At 49.3% G+C, this 15994-nt stretch overlaps 1 protein-coding gene across 4 annotated transcripts in view; it reads left to right on the top strand.

Moving 5' to 3' along the window:
- Positions 1-15994, top strand: part of TMCC2 (transmembrane and coiled-coil domain family 2) — an 84288-nt gene that overhangs the window by 46088 nt on the left and 22206 nt on the right. The window lies entirely within an intron of this gene.

Genomic DNA, 15994 nt, shown 5'->3' with positions numbered 1-15994 from the left:
AAAACCCATTTTGAGACAGCAGTGTGGCACTGTGGCCAGAGCAGAGCTTGCTTACTCAGGAGATCTCAGTTCTAGTCTTAGCCCTGATATTGGTGCAGCATGTGATCTCTTGTGTCCCATGAGGGTAGTAATTCACTATAGGAAGGTTATGAGGCTAAGTGAATGAATGTGTGAAAAGTACACCCAGTCCCCTTGATGGCTGGCACTGTACAATGCTGGCCTTACTGTCTGGCACACCCTTTAACGCTGGCTAGCCATGGAGGTGTTAGGCTTTGTCCATACTTACGCAGAGAACAACGCTTCGGAGATCAATCTTCCGGGGTGCGATTTAGTAAGGACCTACTAACTCAAATGCTGACGGTATCGCGAGGAGTTGGGAAGTCGACAGGAGAAACCCTCCCGTAGTGAGGATGCTGCAGAAGTTCGATTTAAGCTCTGCTTCTCTACACTATTCTTGTAGCTGGAGTTGCGTGTCTTAAATTGAATTTCTCTCCGAGTGTAGACCTGGCCTTAGAATGCTAAGACAAAACGTGTGCATGTTTCACCCTGTCGGGCCAGTTACCCACTCACCTTCTTTGTGCTGTAGGGATGTGAAAGATTAACCCATAAGTTACCAGTTAACTGGTGGGGGCTGTCCCGAGCAGCCCCTGTCCGCAGCCAGGGTTGGGAGGGAGGTGCTGACGGGCTGCTTCAGCTGGGTTGGAGCAGCCCCTGCCTGTGATGGGGGTCAGCACCAGACAGCCCCTCCGCCCGCTTCTCCTGTTAATCAGTTAACAGGTTTAACTTCACATTTAAATCAGTTAACCAATTATATGGGATTTTACATCCCTATCTGAGCATATCAAAACAGGTGATTCCCTGTGACTGGAACAGCCTTTGAATTTGGGACCATCCACGAACTTATAAAGCTGCATTCCAGGTTCCCTCGGACACAGGCTTCAGTATAGCCTGAGCCCTGAAGGCTTTTATCCGAGTTGTGCAAACATTCTAGGGAAGGTCTGTGTCTCAGTCTTTCCTAAACTGAGCCAGAACAGCCTAGCAGATGACATGGGGTTTGTGTGTGCTCCGTGGGAGCTGCCTTGCAGGCTAAATAGGCTCCAGATAGCACCAGAATTAATAGCAGGGCCATGAATGGGGACTGTTAGCTCGGAGTCAGGGCTGTAATCACCATCCCGTAAAAGCAAACGTGTGTACATCCCCTGCTGATTGTAGTGCATTTGCTCCAGTGAGTGAGAACAGAATTTAATCCAGGGTTTCTGCAACGAGGAAGTGGAGGTTAGCGTGGGGGCAGGGAGGGGATATTCTATGCAGGTTTCAGGGGCTGGGGAATTTTTTCTGGCCTGCTGGGAATTGGATAGGGTGGGGAGATTTGGGTAAGCGCTTGTGAGCTATCAGGAGAGGCAAACCCCAAAGCAGAATTAAAACATTTAATGATCCTGTTAACTTGGGTTTTTGATGTATTGAGGTGCTGGTATCCCAGCAGCGGGTTTTCAGTCTGTGTCAAACAGATTTGTAACTGCTCTGTCACTCTGAGAGCTGCGTTCCCAGGGACACATGTATCGGATACCTGTGAGTTTTGCTTTTTGGGTGTGTTTATTGATGACCATCACCAACCGCTGCCATTTGAAAACCAGATCTGAATTTTGCATCTCTGCCTTTTCTCTTATTCTCATGAGCTCTGCTGATTCAAATGGTTTGTTTTGTCAGCCTTTCCCCTGCTCTTAAGCCACATGCCAGAAAAAAGAGGATTGAATTGTCTTTTAAAAATATGTCACCATGGGGCTGGAAAACCCAACATAGTTAGCTGGCAGAATTCCCCCATGCTGGGGAAATCCCTGTGTGGTATAGAGCCAGCAGAGCTAGTTCCTGCATCAGCCACTTCCCAGGTTAGGGGCACGGTCAGAGGGAAGAGGGCAGGGTTAGAGTGACAGGACTGTTTTGTGCCAATGTAGCTTTGGGATTCTTTTCCCTCCTCAGTTCTTGGTCCTGTTGGATTCTGGGAAGTGGGCAGGCATAAAGGGTCCTTCTATCAGCTGATGGGGAGGATCCACTGAGCCCAGGAAACCCAATGAGAACCTGGGACAAATAAAAAGCAAAGAGGGGCAGGCATGATGGTCGAAGGGCCAAAACAAGGGAACTGGAAGGGGACACCGAATAGAGAGCCCCAGACAGCACCCACTGCTTCTTGAAAGCATCGAGGGAGCCAGCGGACGCTGCCCAGAGGAACTCCGCCTGGATGTGAACAGATAAAAGAACAAAAACGAGCCCCACCGTCACAGGCCCCTCTCTCAGACAGCTTCTGCTCCCTGGTGTTCGGAATGGCCACCTTGGCCATAGCCAGGAGGAGGTGGACAAGGAGGTCCCAGGACTTTGAGGGGCCACAGATGGTGTAAATAAACAGGTGAAGGGGGGAACGGGACGTGCAGCCAGAACTTCAGTAAGAGGTTCCAGAAGAGGGGCTGCATCCCTGGCGCCAGGGCCTCCCTCACACCACAGAACAGACAGGCACCAGGGACAGGGTGACCCGCACTTGGGGCAAGTGGGCACAAACCAGATGTGCCATAGGGGTGAGTTCTTCCCTTATTTATACCCCTGCCAAAACTTGTGAGGAAGCAGAGTGTTATTGAGGGATAAATAGGGACCCCAGTGTTCTGATCTGCCAATAAAGTGGTAACCTCTGACTTGTGGGACTATGGTCGAGGTCAGATTCCTTTTATACCGAGAGCAAGTTGGGGGCTTTATTTTTGGTTACTTTGTTTCCCTCTTTCTGTGAGCTCCCACCAGCTGCAGGCAGAGTGTAGATTGTGATCTTGAGCTCTGGGGCTTTTATCTGTATTGCTCAAACATACTGGGAGAAAGTGTGTGTCTGTGTCTGTTCGGTCCTTCCTAAACTGAGCCAGGAGAGACTGGCCGGGGATCTGGAAATTGCATGGGCTCCATGGGCACTGGCTAGGGTTACTAGATACTTTCACAAAAATCCTGAACATGGCGGGGGGGAAGGGGGAGAGGGGGGAGGGATGCGGACGGAAGACCAAACTTGTTGAGCAAAAAAAAAAAAAAAAAAAAGTGGTAGCTGCGCCTTTGAATTCCTATGCTCCCCACTCCCCCTCCCCCCACCAGATGTGGTAGGGGGAAAATGTTCCCGCCGGCCTTCCGTCTGAGAAAAACAGAAAATACCAGACATTTTTACATGTCCGGTATTTTCTGTTTTTTTTTTTTTTAAACTGGACAGAAGACGCAATTACCGGACTGTCCGGGCAAAAACCGGACACCTGGCAACCCTATCACTGGCTCACTGAGGCTCTTCCTGATAGTATAAGAATTAACAGCAGGACCGTGAATGGAGGATCTCAGTTCTGAGTCAGGATTGTAAACACCAGCCCCTGCTGACTGTAGTACATTTGCTCCAGTGGGAGCAGAATTTAATCCGGGGTGCAGAGCCAGTTTTGGCAAGGATTAGCTACCTAAGGATGCACGCTTCTTTTCAAAGTATACAGAGTAAGCTGCTGAGGGCTTGATGCCCACAGAAAGTCAGAGCTGCATAACGGGCACCTACAAGAAAAGGAAAGCAAGGGTTCGGTCAGCTGCAGATCGGCTGGTGGCAGGCAATTCATGGCCTCTATGCTGCTTGACAACAGGCCTGCTGTTTTTGTGGCTATTTCCTCCTTTCACAGAGGTTAGCTTATCTGCAAACTGCAGGTGTTCCTTCTATCAAATAATGCAGTGCATGGACCTATCCTCAGACTGGCCAGCAGGTATATGCTTCTTAAAAGAGAAATGCTCCCTCTTAGCTTCCACTGGGGGTGCTGTTCTGTAGCCAATATGACCGAGACACATCTTGGCAAAGGATCCCCCATTCTTTTCAGGCAACTCTCATTTCAGACTTGAAATATTCATTACACCAAACGCCTGCCTCAGTTTCCCCCTTATATAGCCCATGCAAAGGAAAACGGCCTTTCTTAACAGCTCATGCGGCCAATTTCAGACATGCAAAGTACCACGGTCTGCAGACTTCTCCTAATCAAAACAGGGCCTTCCAAAGTCAAACAAGGTGGCAACGCGGCAGCTTTTCAATCCCATTCCAAGGTCATGTTACAAGGGCACTGACACAAAAGTCATTAGCCACTCTGGTCTTTGTTCCAGGACCCCATGCTCCATATCATCTACCTGAGAGCTCGAAGACCACAAGTCACCTCTCCCTCAGTAGGTCTCCCTGCAGTGTTTCTCTCCCAAGGCCTCCCTACTTGCAGGGCCTCCCTCCCCTGTCGACCACTTGCTGCCGGGCTTGGCTCTTTACTGAGTAGCCTGGTTCTTCATATGCTCTAGAGGCCCCTTCCAAAACTTTCCTGCAACTCGGCAGGCTCTCCAGTTCTAGCCCAGAACTTTAACAGACTTCCTCAAACTTCCAGTAGCTCACAGTGATGGCTTTCTTCTTCTGGCTCCCTGCAGCTCTTTTCCTTGAGTAACTCCGCTGCTCCTTCTGTCTCTCCTCCATTCTCAGACTGCTCACACCTGACCTGGCCTGGCCTTTCCTTACTCCTTCTCAGACTCAGACACCTGGGCAGCAGCTGGTGAGTCACAAAGGCACCACATCCCACTCCCTCTTAAAGGGGCCAGCCACTCGTGGACATGGTTTTTAAACAGAATTTATGTTTTTTTGCAGTGCAGGTAAATGGAAGCAGGATTTGGGGAGCCCATGGTCCCAGCACATGGAGGGATGGGGATTTGGGGTCAGGGCATTTGGGGAGCTGATAGATATAGGTCCGGAGTGCTGTCAGTGCAGAGGGCAGTTTTATGTTGCCTGCGCTCACAGCTAAAGCAGGACAGGATCCATTTCCTAGAGTAGACAGGGCCGCAGGGAGCAGCGACGGTGCTGGCTAGAATGTGGCTTCATATAGCCCATTCCCTGGGTGATCACTCAGAAGCGGGTCACAGTATCATCACCACCATTTGCAGATGGGGAAACTGAGGCACAGGAAGGGGAGTGATGTATCCCGGGACACTTAACCAGCTGAAACCAAAGCTATTGTGTCCAGTCCTGGGACCCCCACTATAGAAAGGATGTGGATGCATTGGAAAGGGGCCAGCGGAGGGGGACCAAAATGATTAGGGGGCTGGAGCACATGATCTATGAGAAGAGACTGAGGGATTTGGGTTTGTTTAGTCTGCAGAAGAGAAGCGTGAGAGGGGATTGGATAGCAGCCTTCAACTTCCTCAAGGGAGGTTCCAAGGAGGATGGAGAGAGGCTGTTCACAGTAGTGACGGATGCAGAACAAGGAGCAATAGTCTTAAATTACAGTGGGAGAGGTTAGGTTGGATATTAGGAAAAACTATTTCACTAGGAGGGTGGTGAAGCACTGGAATGGGTTCCCTAGGGAGGTGTTAGAATCACCATCCTTAGAGGTGTTTAAGTCTCGGCTTGACAAAGCCCTGGCTGGGTTGATTTAGTTGAGATTGGTCCTGCCTTGGGCAGGGGTCTGGACCTAATGACCTCCTGAGGTCTCTTCCAACTCTGTGATTCTAAAGCTGGGAACAGACCCTGGATCTCTGCACGAGTCTGCTACCCTAACCACTAGACTACCTGGCCTTCTAGAACACCGGGGGTTTTAGGCCATTCTGGTGTAAATACGGGGAAGAATGTTTAGTCTAGAATAGGCAAGCTCCAGTGACAGTTAAGTCATTTAACCTGCACTTTTCTTTCTCTTTAGCTGATCTCTTCCTAAGTAACTCTGACCCTCCAAAAGTGGCACTCACTTGTCCTTCAGTCTGCTTGTGTTTTATACCCTTCCCACACCCCTGGTCTCTCTTGTCTCTTTAGATTGTAAGCTCTTTGGGGCAGGAACTCTCTGGTTGTTCAGAATCTTGCACAATGGGACCCCATTCTTGACTGACTCTTAGGCACTGCCATAATAAACATCATAAGATATATTTCTTAGAGTTGTCACCTTGGCTGCCACTTTCTGGCCCCGGGGCAGCACGGGAAAAATTGATGCTGGTCGGTTGCAGCATCACGATGTTATAGTGCAAATAAGGAGCATATGGCAGTTTAAGTGATGATCAGGAGGTTCGAGTTTCAGCTACTCCTTGCATGTCTGCTTGCATCAGCTGGGTGGGAATCTACTTGGTGTTCCCCATGAAACACATATCTGGGACAAATTTGGCTCATCCGTTTGGTGTGTACAATAAAATGAGTTGAAAATAACATCTTGGAAGCTGTTGTTCTCTAGTAGCTTTGGGGTGGGATGAGTGGAGAATTGGAAATGCGCCTTTGCAGCTTGCATGATGAGAGTGTGTAATATATTGTGCTCTGTTGATCTGGATTTCTGAACATCCCGAAAGCTCGGGGCTTTTGGCACTAGAGGTTTGGCTCAGCTCACTATAAAGAGTTGAATTTAGGTTCCAAATACCCTTAAAGTTTGAGACTGTTCAGACCTAAATCTAGATTTTGGGAAGTGGGTAGTGATCGTAGATGCTCAACTTGAGACTCCTTAAAAGGGCCTTATTTCAAATTGGTCCTCCAAAGACAGAGGCACCCTAATCAGTGTTCCCTGGAGAGAGTCAAATGCAGTCCAACTGATTAGCAGAGCACCCACAGCTGGCAACAGTCAGCAGCAGGTGTGTCTTCTGGTGGTGCACATCCACACATGCTTTGGTGCACATAACAAAATTTATTCCACACATGAATGGAAAACCCGAGAGGGAGCATTTCCCATAATCATTAGACACTTTGGCAGTCTTGGCCTTGGTGTTTACTTGGAACTCCATCTCTAAGTACAGCAGTGCTGGTCTCCCTCAGGGCTCATCTACACTCGGAGTGGGGCACGTGAATCACAGCTTAAGGAGACGTACTTGCTCTAAATAGACAAGGGGCTTCTGTAAGCAGGGAACACCCAAGCACACCAGCATCTCACACTTTCCCTTCTGTAAGAAAACAAAATAAATCCAGCCTGAGACAAACCAACCCAACAACAGCAAAATGACTTACCAGAAAAATACCCTCCCCAGCCTGCGTGTGTCAGGACTAGTTAGTATCTTTGCTGCTCTGCGCATTGGGAAAGAACGGGCTTGCATGCTGAAGAAATGCCAGAATGTTCACTCAGCAAAGCATAGCTTGATTGCAGAGCCTGTCTCAGGTGCCCATGAGCCATGCCTGTCACAGGAGAATATGGCAATTTATAGAAACAAACACGTTCTGCTGCTTAGCTTGGTAGAGGCGTTTTCTCCCTCGTTTCACCTCATATTTGGCTGCCTTCTGTCCTCATTTATCATGTAAAAAAGAAATGAAATCAGCCCTCGGAAGAGTGAGAAGGCAGGTGCTGGTTCAACTTCGGATCGCATGTCTGCTGGAGCAAATCTGGAGTGAGTCCTATGAAATTCAATGGCGTCACACCGGGGTCAGAATGAGGGTACTTTTACACTGCCAGCAGCCAGCTCAAGGAGACCTACTTGTGCTAGCTCGAGACGAACTAGCATGCTAAAGTTATGTGACAGCACGAGGGATGGGATGGGCTAGCCATTTGAGAGGCTAGGCATGTAACAGCAATTAGGGATGTGAAAGGTTAACTGGTAAGCATCACCCTTAGTGGGTGATGTTTACCAGTTCCGGTTAACTGGTGGGGGCTGGAGCAACTCCCCACCCACCACAATGTTCCCTCAAATCTTTTCCATCCACGTGCGGAGTTTTTCCATCCATGTGCGGAATATTTTTTTTCTGTGCACTGAGGCATGTACAAACGTGCACCACCAAGAGAAGCACACACCTAGCAGTGGATGCTTTGCTAATCGGCTGGGTAGCAGTTGACTTTCTCCTGAGCAGCCGCACAAGCGCACAACTTGCAGGGAACACAGCACCATGGACAGGGGGCTGCTCCAGCCCCACAGGTCCCAACACAGACAGGAGCTGCTCTGACCATCTGGAGCAGCCCCTGTCCATAGCAAACTTGTGTGTGTTGCAGGCAGGGGCTGCTCTGACAACCTGGAGCAGCCCCTGTCCACGGCAAGTCCGGATACATTGCATGCACTGCTGGACTTCAGCAGCCCCCCCGCCTGCCTCCCCTTTAATCAGTTAACCAGTTAAACTTCACGTTTTAACCAGTTCACCAGTTAAATGGGATTTTACATCCCTAACAATAACACGCTTTGTGCTGTGTGTGCAGTGTAAGCACTTAGATACACAGATAGGTAGATGCTGCTTCTAAGTGTCTAGCTACCATAATGCTTTGATTTTAAACGCCATTTACAGATGTAGTGATGCAGCAATCCCTATTTGGGCAAAACACCCTGGCTGTGCTCTTGCAGTCCCTTCTCACTCAAAACTCCCAGGAGATCAGCAGAAGCTCTGAGTGCTTTGCTATTGGGGAACAGAGCCCTAATTGTTCAGCTGTAACCGGAGTCAATCTGATTAGACTCCAAGGTGGTCACCCTGTTAGCTTGTGTCAGCAAAAACAACGAGGAGTCCTGTGGCACTTTAAAGACTAACCCAGCCTATGAAAGCCGATGCCCAAATAAAAGTGTTAGTCTTTCAGGTGCCACAGGGATCCTTGTCTTTTTTCTAATTAGACTAAATCGCACAGGGTTGTGAAAAATCACACAGGGTTCTGTAGACAGGGCTAGGCTGATGGAAGGATGCTTCTGTTGACCTAAAGACAGAAGTATGTAGCACTTTAAAGACTAACAGGATGGTTTATTCATCACATAATAAACCATCTTGTTAGTCTTTAAAGCGCTACATACTTCTGTCTTTTGTTTCAGCTCGACCAGACTAACACGGCTGCATCTCTGTCACTATTCTGTTGACCTAGCCACTGCCTCTTGAAGAGATGAATTAGCTACCACCACAGGAAAAAAGCTTCATTCAATGCAGAGAGCACCTACAACTAGGGATGTGAATGGTTAACCAGTAAGCATTACCGTTACTGGGTGATGCTTACTGGTTATGGTTAACTGGCAGCCCAGCCAGAGAAGCCCCCTGCCCCCCCCCCCCACAGCCGTTTAAGCAGTTAACCGGTTAAACATAACATTTGACTGGTTAAACGGGATTTTTAACTACAGCCTGCCCATTTAGTAGCTTGCTGCTGGAGCTGCTGTAGTATAGACATCCCCCTCGCTCCCTCCCTCTCTTCTAAACTTTGCAGGTCATTGGATGGGCATGTTCCCCTAGCCAGCATTTCTCAGCATGGCAGGGAGAGCTGTCGGCAGCGTGATGTCTTAGGTTTGCCCTGGCACAGCACTCTCCAGTTCAGCTTGCCGAAGGAGAAGTGGCAGAGCAGCCCGTGCAGACTAACCTTTGGCTTCCTGCTTCCTTCATGAGATGGAGGTAGGTCTTGGCCAAGGTTGATCTTACAGTAACATCACGGGAAGGACCGTGGTGACATGGCTTTCTAGGGGCGGTGAGTAGTTCCGTTTCTAATGCTTGCTGAAGGACTGAGACAGGCTCCTATGAATAAATAAAATCGGCTGGTATGTTAGATTTCAGAGCAGCTGGGCGTGTGCAGGAAGCTCTGATTTCAACTGAAATCCTCTTTGAATTAAATAAAAGAAATATTCTCAGGCTGGTGAATTGGGGGAGGGATCTGCTACGATCTAATTTGTTAACTTTTCCTCCACCGCCTGCTCTTTACGCAAGGCAATGCTGTGGTCATTCGCAGTCAGAGCACAAGAAGGAAGGCAGAGTGGTCAGGGAGGAGAGGATGAGGGTCTGGACATTTTGGACTCTGTTCCTGGCTATGGAAGGAGAGTGGTTTACAGCAGTGAGGAACTGGGAGTCGGGAGTGGGTTCTGCACTCTGCTCTGTGAGTTGAATCTGGCATCAATGGTTAGAGCAATCGGGACTGCAGGTCGGGTCCAGTGTTCCCTGGAAGCTGAGCACTTGTGCGGCCACTCAGGAGAGATTCAGATGCCATCCAGTGGATTAGCAAGGGGCCTCAGCTAGGTTTTTTGTGTCTACTGGTGGTGCACATTCACACATGGCTCAGTGCACATAAAAATTATGGGTGGAAAAGATTAGAGGGAATATTGGTCAGGACTCCTGGGTTTTATTCACTGTTCCAGTCCTTTGTCCTTGGCAAACTTCTGTGCCTCAGGGCACCTGTCTATGAAACAGGGCTAATTATAATGACCTAACTCATAAGGTTATTACAAGTTCCATTTATGTATGTGAAGTGCTTTGAGATCCTCAGATGAGAGGCGCTATGGAGAAGTGAAGTAGCTTTGACTATAGGAAATGCAGGTTGTAGCAACAATAATTCTTGCATTCTTGGAGGTTTCAGAGGCAAGGGGAGGCAGGGCCTCCCCTGGGTCTTTGTGCTCAACCCTTCCCCTAGTCTGACCATTCCCGAAGGCACCCACAGCAGGGTATTGCAGCTTGCAGAATAGTGACTCCCTCCCTTCACCCTAAGATCTACAGGACCGTAGTTTCAAATTTGCTTTAAATATTTCATTAGTTTGTTGCTGAATCGCATCTCTAAAAAAATCCATCCATAAATATTTAGAGGCACAATCTGAGTATTCAGCTGTAGCCATCAATGCATAGATCTCCAGACAGAGTTTTTAAAATGAATTTGTCAAAAGACCACCCTTATCTAAAATACTCATTTTAATGTTTATTACTGTAGTACAAAAACCTGCTTCCAAAGTCTTCCTGTCCTTTTGGTCATCCCTGCTCCCCACCCACCTCCACCCTCGTCCCCATTTGAGAGCACCCTTAAAGGGACAGCATTCCTTTTCTTCCAGATAGCTGTACAAATTAGCTTCTACTTCTATTTAATTAAAAATTTTTAAGAGAACCTTCTACCAAAATCAGTAGCTTACTAAGATATACAATTATTTAATATGCCTAAAATCTTTGGAATCATATTTTAAGATAAACATATAGTGAAATTCCATAAACATGTCTTGTTATGAAAATCACAAAATAAATTAGTGTTCCCTTTTTCTAAAAGCAGTGAACTTTGTTATGCACACACTAAACTGCTCTGACTGATTAGTTTAAAATAATGTCTCTGTTTCGCTGAATTTAAATATCTAGTCATCCGGAATGATTAATTGATGAAGGCTTAAAAGCATGTTTAAAATATAAGATCAGATTAGAAATAATGATGAAGAAAATGTAGAACAGAGAAGAGCTGCATCATGTAGTCCGTAATATTTAATGATGTATTCAGCAAGACAACTGATTTCCCCTTACTAAAAAATGTATGCAAATAAATTTCTGACAAACTTCAGGGTATAGCAAAAAACCTGTGACTGTCATTTTTTAATCCCAAATTTAGTGCTTTTAGTTAAGTACCTTCTGCAGGTCCAGTCTTCACAATCTGGCATGCAGTGGAGAACATACTCCATTGTCTTTAGAAAGAATTTTTAGAAGAGTGTTTTTCCGCATCTCATTTGCTACTTTTCGGTTCAGGGATTTGGCTGCAATGGGTGAGCAGAGAAAAGAGGGAGACAGTGGGGGAAGGGGTCTGGTAGTGGGGAGAGGGAGGGCCTGAGCAGAGCAGGTACAGAGTATGGGTGGGGCCACGGGCCAGGGAGCTTGCCTCCCCAACCAGCAGCTTCACCCACTGCCCTTGCACACTAGGTAGGACCCCATGGTACCACGTTATATTACTTCAGTGGTATAAGGCATTGCAGTGCACTGGATTGGAATGGTGACCACTTTACGCTCCACTTTGCACAGGTATCCATCACGACCAAACCTGTGGAGGTAATTTAGTTGCTTGCCCATTTATTAAAGCATTTTATAGACTATTCATAAAGGCACCCTGTGTGTACTGTGGGACCCAAACCACTGTACCAGGGAGGTGGCAGGACAGGGCAGCACAAAATCCGGGGGAGTTCCCCATTCTTTGGAGAGCTTTCTTAAGATGCCCAAACAGCAATCTACACAAGCTCCATCCTGCTGGCGTGCAAACTGCAGGAACATTGTAACAGCCATAGTAAATCAACCCTGTGTGACATTGCTCCTGCCGCGCACGGCCTATAAGGGAATGTTTGCTCAGCTTATTAGACTGAGCCTTGTGCAGAACGCAGTTCCCTAGGTTCAAACTGTGTTTCTCAAAATCATTTTTCCTCCTTCCTATCACATACACACCAGAGGAACACCAGCCCCCAACCCATTCATTAGAAAGGAAAGGATGGGAAACAAATGGCAGTTTAATTCTGCTTTGACTTAGGAAAAGCTTTCCTCGTGTATGGGAAATGTGGCTTTCATTAATCCCTCTGTTAAAGCTACTGTGCCGTCATTTGGGTTGGCTGGGATTTAAATGGGCTTGCTTGTTAATGCTGCTGAAAGCTGTCCTGGCCTTTTTGCTTAGCAAACAAGAACCAGGTTGGTTTTCCCGCTGTGTGTCCGAGAAAGAGCAGAGCTTTCACCTGAGAGGGGCTGGGTCGACAATCCCAAAGACCAAAGTCCCCTGGTCTCAGGACTAGTTGCGACATGGGTGGAAGCAGGCCAGGTTATCCCCTGGGTCCTCCTGCTGGGGTGTTTTAGCCCTGCCCAGAAGAAGCCCTCTTGAGACAGAAGACTTCAGCATCCAGCCCCATCTATGTCACTGCCTACTGAGATCAGCGGAGCAAACAGCCTCTTTGGGCCCCTAAACTAGGTGGGAGGAGCCCCAGCTCTGCACTCCTGTAAGGGGCAGGGCCAAGGGCAGAAGGGGTAGAGCCAAAGGCAGCCAGCCCTCAGCATTGCCTGGAGCATGGTGTAGCCCCCCTTTGAATCACCAGGCCCTGGGGCAACTGTCCTCTTCGTCCCCTCATCGGTGGGCCTGGCTGAGTCTGCCAGCAGTGGGGTCTGCTAGCGCTGATGGTAGGCCCTGAACAGTGAGATGTCACATGTCCTCCACTCCCATTGACTCCTAGGGATGTCAAATCCCTTGTAATAGTTACTGGCTACACATGAAGTTTATTTAACCTGTTAAGCAATTACAGGGGGGAGCACCCCTCTCCTCCCCCCGGGTGACTGGGCTGGAGCAGCCCCTGCCTGCAACCCTTCCCTGGGACCACCACGGACAGGGGTTGCTCCAGACGGAGGACGGGGAGTTGCTCCAAGTTAACCTTTTATATCTCTATTGACTCCAGCTGGTGCCGAGGGCACTCAGGGTGGGCTCATCTATCAGCGCTGGCCCCCAACATTTTGGTACCGGAGGCGGGGAGCTCAAATGATGCCCCCACATCCCCTCGCTTGGGCCAAAACGTTGAAAGGTCTCAATGCTGCCTCCTTCCTGTTCTACTCCTCTCATGGGACTGTGCATCTAGCAGTGTTGTCTTCAAGTCGTCATTGTCAAGTCCAAGTCGAGTCTCAAGTCACTACAGTGCAAGTCTCAAGTCGAGTCTTGAGTCCCTAAAGTCACTTTCGAGTCAAGTCCCAAGTCGAGTCTCAAGTCTTAATTTAAAAAATGTCAAGTCACTTTTGTACAAGCCACCAATATCGGCCTTTTCAGACAATTTTTTCACCAAGTTGATTTAACAAAATTAGCAAGTCTCAAGTCGAGTCTCAAGTCACAAACAATGAACCTGAGTCGAGTCTCGAGTGGAGTCACCTTGGCGACTTAAGTCAGACTCGAGTTCAAGTCGTGGGACTCGAGTCAACAACTCTGGCATCTAGAGCAGAGAGAATACATATGCACCAGCAGCAGACACAATTTTCTACACGCTGGGTCCTAGTGGTGCCTCCCCCTCCACACTCTGGCACCTGAGGCGGCCGCCTCACTTCACCTCATGGTAAGGCCAGCCCTGTCATCTGTACTACACAGAGGGTCAACGCTGCTGCAGTCAATCTTCGTGCTGATACTCCCGCTCCTCACGAGGAGTAAGGGAAGCCCACAGGAGTGTTTGCTCCCGTCAGCCTCCCGCTGGTTGGATGGTGCAGAAACTGGAAGGTGTTTTGATCCTACCACCATGAACACGGAAACGATCTAGAATGGAACAGAACCAACAGAGAGCACCAAACAAAGTAATCGAGATACTCAGGTGTCAGTCAAATAGTCCCAAAAGTTGGGCACTGCACTAAAAATGGTCTGATTTTTTCAGCGTCGCTGACCTCCACAGCTTCTTGACGGGCGTTGGGTCAAGCTGTTGAGGCAAATCAGATGTAAAAGGAGAACATTTGTCATAGGCTGAACATGAAAAACAATGCAGCTCCCCAGGCGTGGCTGAGCATTATGATTTTAAAACAGCTTTGCCCTGAAATGCTTGTCCTGCAGCAGTTTTATTATTCCATTTAGTCTGATTACATCGCAGGAGGCATTTTCCTCTTGCACTCTCACCCATTGCGGGTGTCTGCAAACCCGCTTTCCAGAGGAGAACAATATTGTCTCCCAGAGCACAGGCCCTGCCCTCGGGTCTCAGGTTCTTGCGGAGAACTTGGAAGCCAGAGATGGAGTTGTTAGTGTGGTTTAGAGGAAATCCTGTCATGTGTTTGCACGGGTCCGAACTGTGCATTGTTAGAAGTGAGTGGGGAAATTAAACTTAAAGGTCGGCCTGGATCTCAGTTCTGTTTATCTGACATTTGTCCCAAAACCCAATCGTAGGTATTTAGCTGGCCTCAATGGTAGTGGAACACTGCCGCATCCGTTGGCTTGCAGGAGTTTCCATCACAGACAAGGTTTATAGTTTGGTTCAACAGCTCTCAGCGCTCACTGCAGCCCCTGTGGATAGCCCTCAGTGCTGTAGTCTCTGAGTACCGCACAGTCTGTAATGGGTGTCCTGTAACGCAAGGGTTTTCAAACGAGGGCTCGCGACCCAGCACTGGGTGGTGGAATGTTGGGCCCTGGGTCTTGTTGCTGCAGGGGGATCAGGTGAGCAGTGCGGGGGCTAAGGCAGCTCCCTGCCTGTCCTGGCACCACTGGCTGCGCTGCGCCCCAGAAGCGGTCGGCAACAGGCCCGGCTCCTAGGTGGAGGGGCGGCAGGAGCGCACAGGGCTCTGTGCTCTGTCCCTGTCCTGAGCACTAGCTCCACACTCCCATTGGCTGGGAACCTGCTGCTGGCTGCTTCTGGGGTGCGGCATGGTCTGCGGTGTCAGGAGAAGCAGGAAGCTGCCTTAGCCCCCCGCTGCACCCCTGACCAGGAGCTGCTCAAGGTAAGTCCCTCCTGCTGCAGTCCTGACCGCCCCCCCCCCCAAGCCAGAGCCCCCTCCTACAGCACATAGCTCCCATCCTGAGCCCACACTCCAGTCAAATGATGTTGGGTTGCGGCACCAATGACTTTAAACTGGGTCATGAGAAAGACAGTTTGAAAGACACACAACTGAGAGGCAGGGCAGCGCTATTATCCCCATGACACACATGGGGAACTGAGGCACAGAAAGGAGGTGTGACTGGCCCAACGTGACACAGGGCATCTCTGTGGCAGCTTCAGGAGCAAAACTCAGCTCTTCTGAGCCTCAGGCTGGTGTCCTGCCTCTGGCCAAGCTTTCTTCACCAAGCCATAAAGGAGGGTCAATGTCCTTGTCAACCTCCCGCTTGCATCCTCCCAGCTCAGTAAGACAAGCTGCTTTGCCCCTTTCCACTCCTGGCACATTTACAGGCGTCAGGTTCTCTCAGGCATCTCGTCTCGGTTCTGCCCTGAGCAGCCAGACGGCTTGTCTTGTCTCATTACGTTAGCAGCTCTTCAGGGCTGCCCTCCCAGCTCCAGTGGGAGCTTTTGCTCAGAAGCAGGAAGGCTCAGCACCCAGGCTGCCTGCCCTGCTGCCGTGTCAGTCTCAGGTCAGGCTGAGGAAGCCACTTTCTGTGCTAAGCAAGGACGTGCCAACTCTCCCTGCAGTGGGGTGTGGGCTAACACATCCGCAGGGCACCCCCACTCTGCTCTCCTACGCTATAGCCCCATGGAGGGGAGAAACTGTTTGGGGATTAAGGACCAAGGCACCGTGTTACCCTCCATAGTGCACAGCACGTGGAAAGGGGAGAGCAACAGCATCAGCACCCATAGGCGGCTGGTGAAGGTAGAGTGGGGGTGGGGTCAAGCCCTCAACTCCACCCCCAGCCCTGCCCCTTCTGCC

Source organism: Pelodiscus sinensis, chromosome 27, assembly GCF_052426305.1.
Source record: "Pelodiscus sinensis isolate ZL-2025 chromosome 27, ASM5242630v1, whole genome shotgun sequence".
In the NCBI taxonomy this organism is placed as follows: Eukaryota; Metazoa; Chordata; order Testudines; family Trionychidae; genus Pelodiscus; species Pelodiscus sinensis.
The sequence above is the reverse complement of the archived record's forward strand: the minus strand, read 5'-3'. Positions and strand labels throughout refer to the sequence as shown.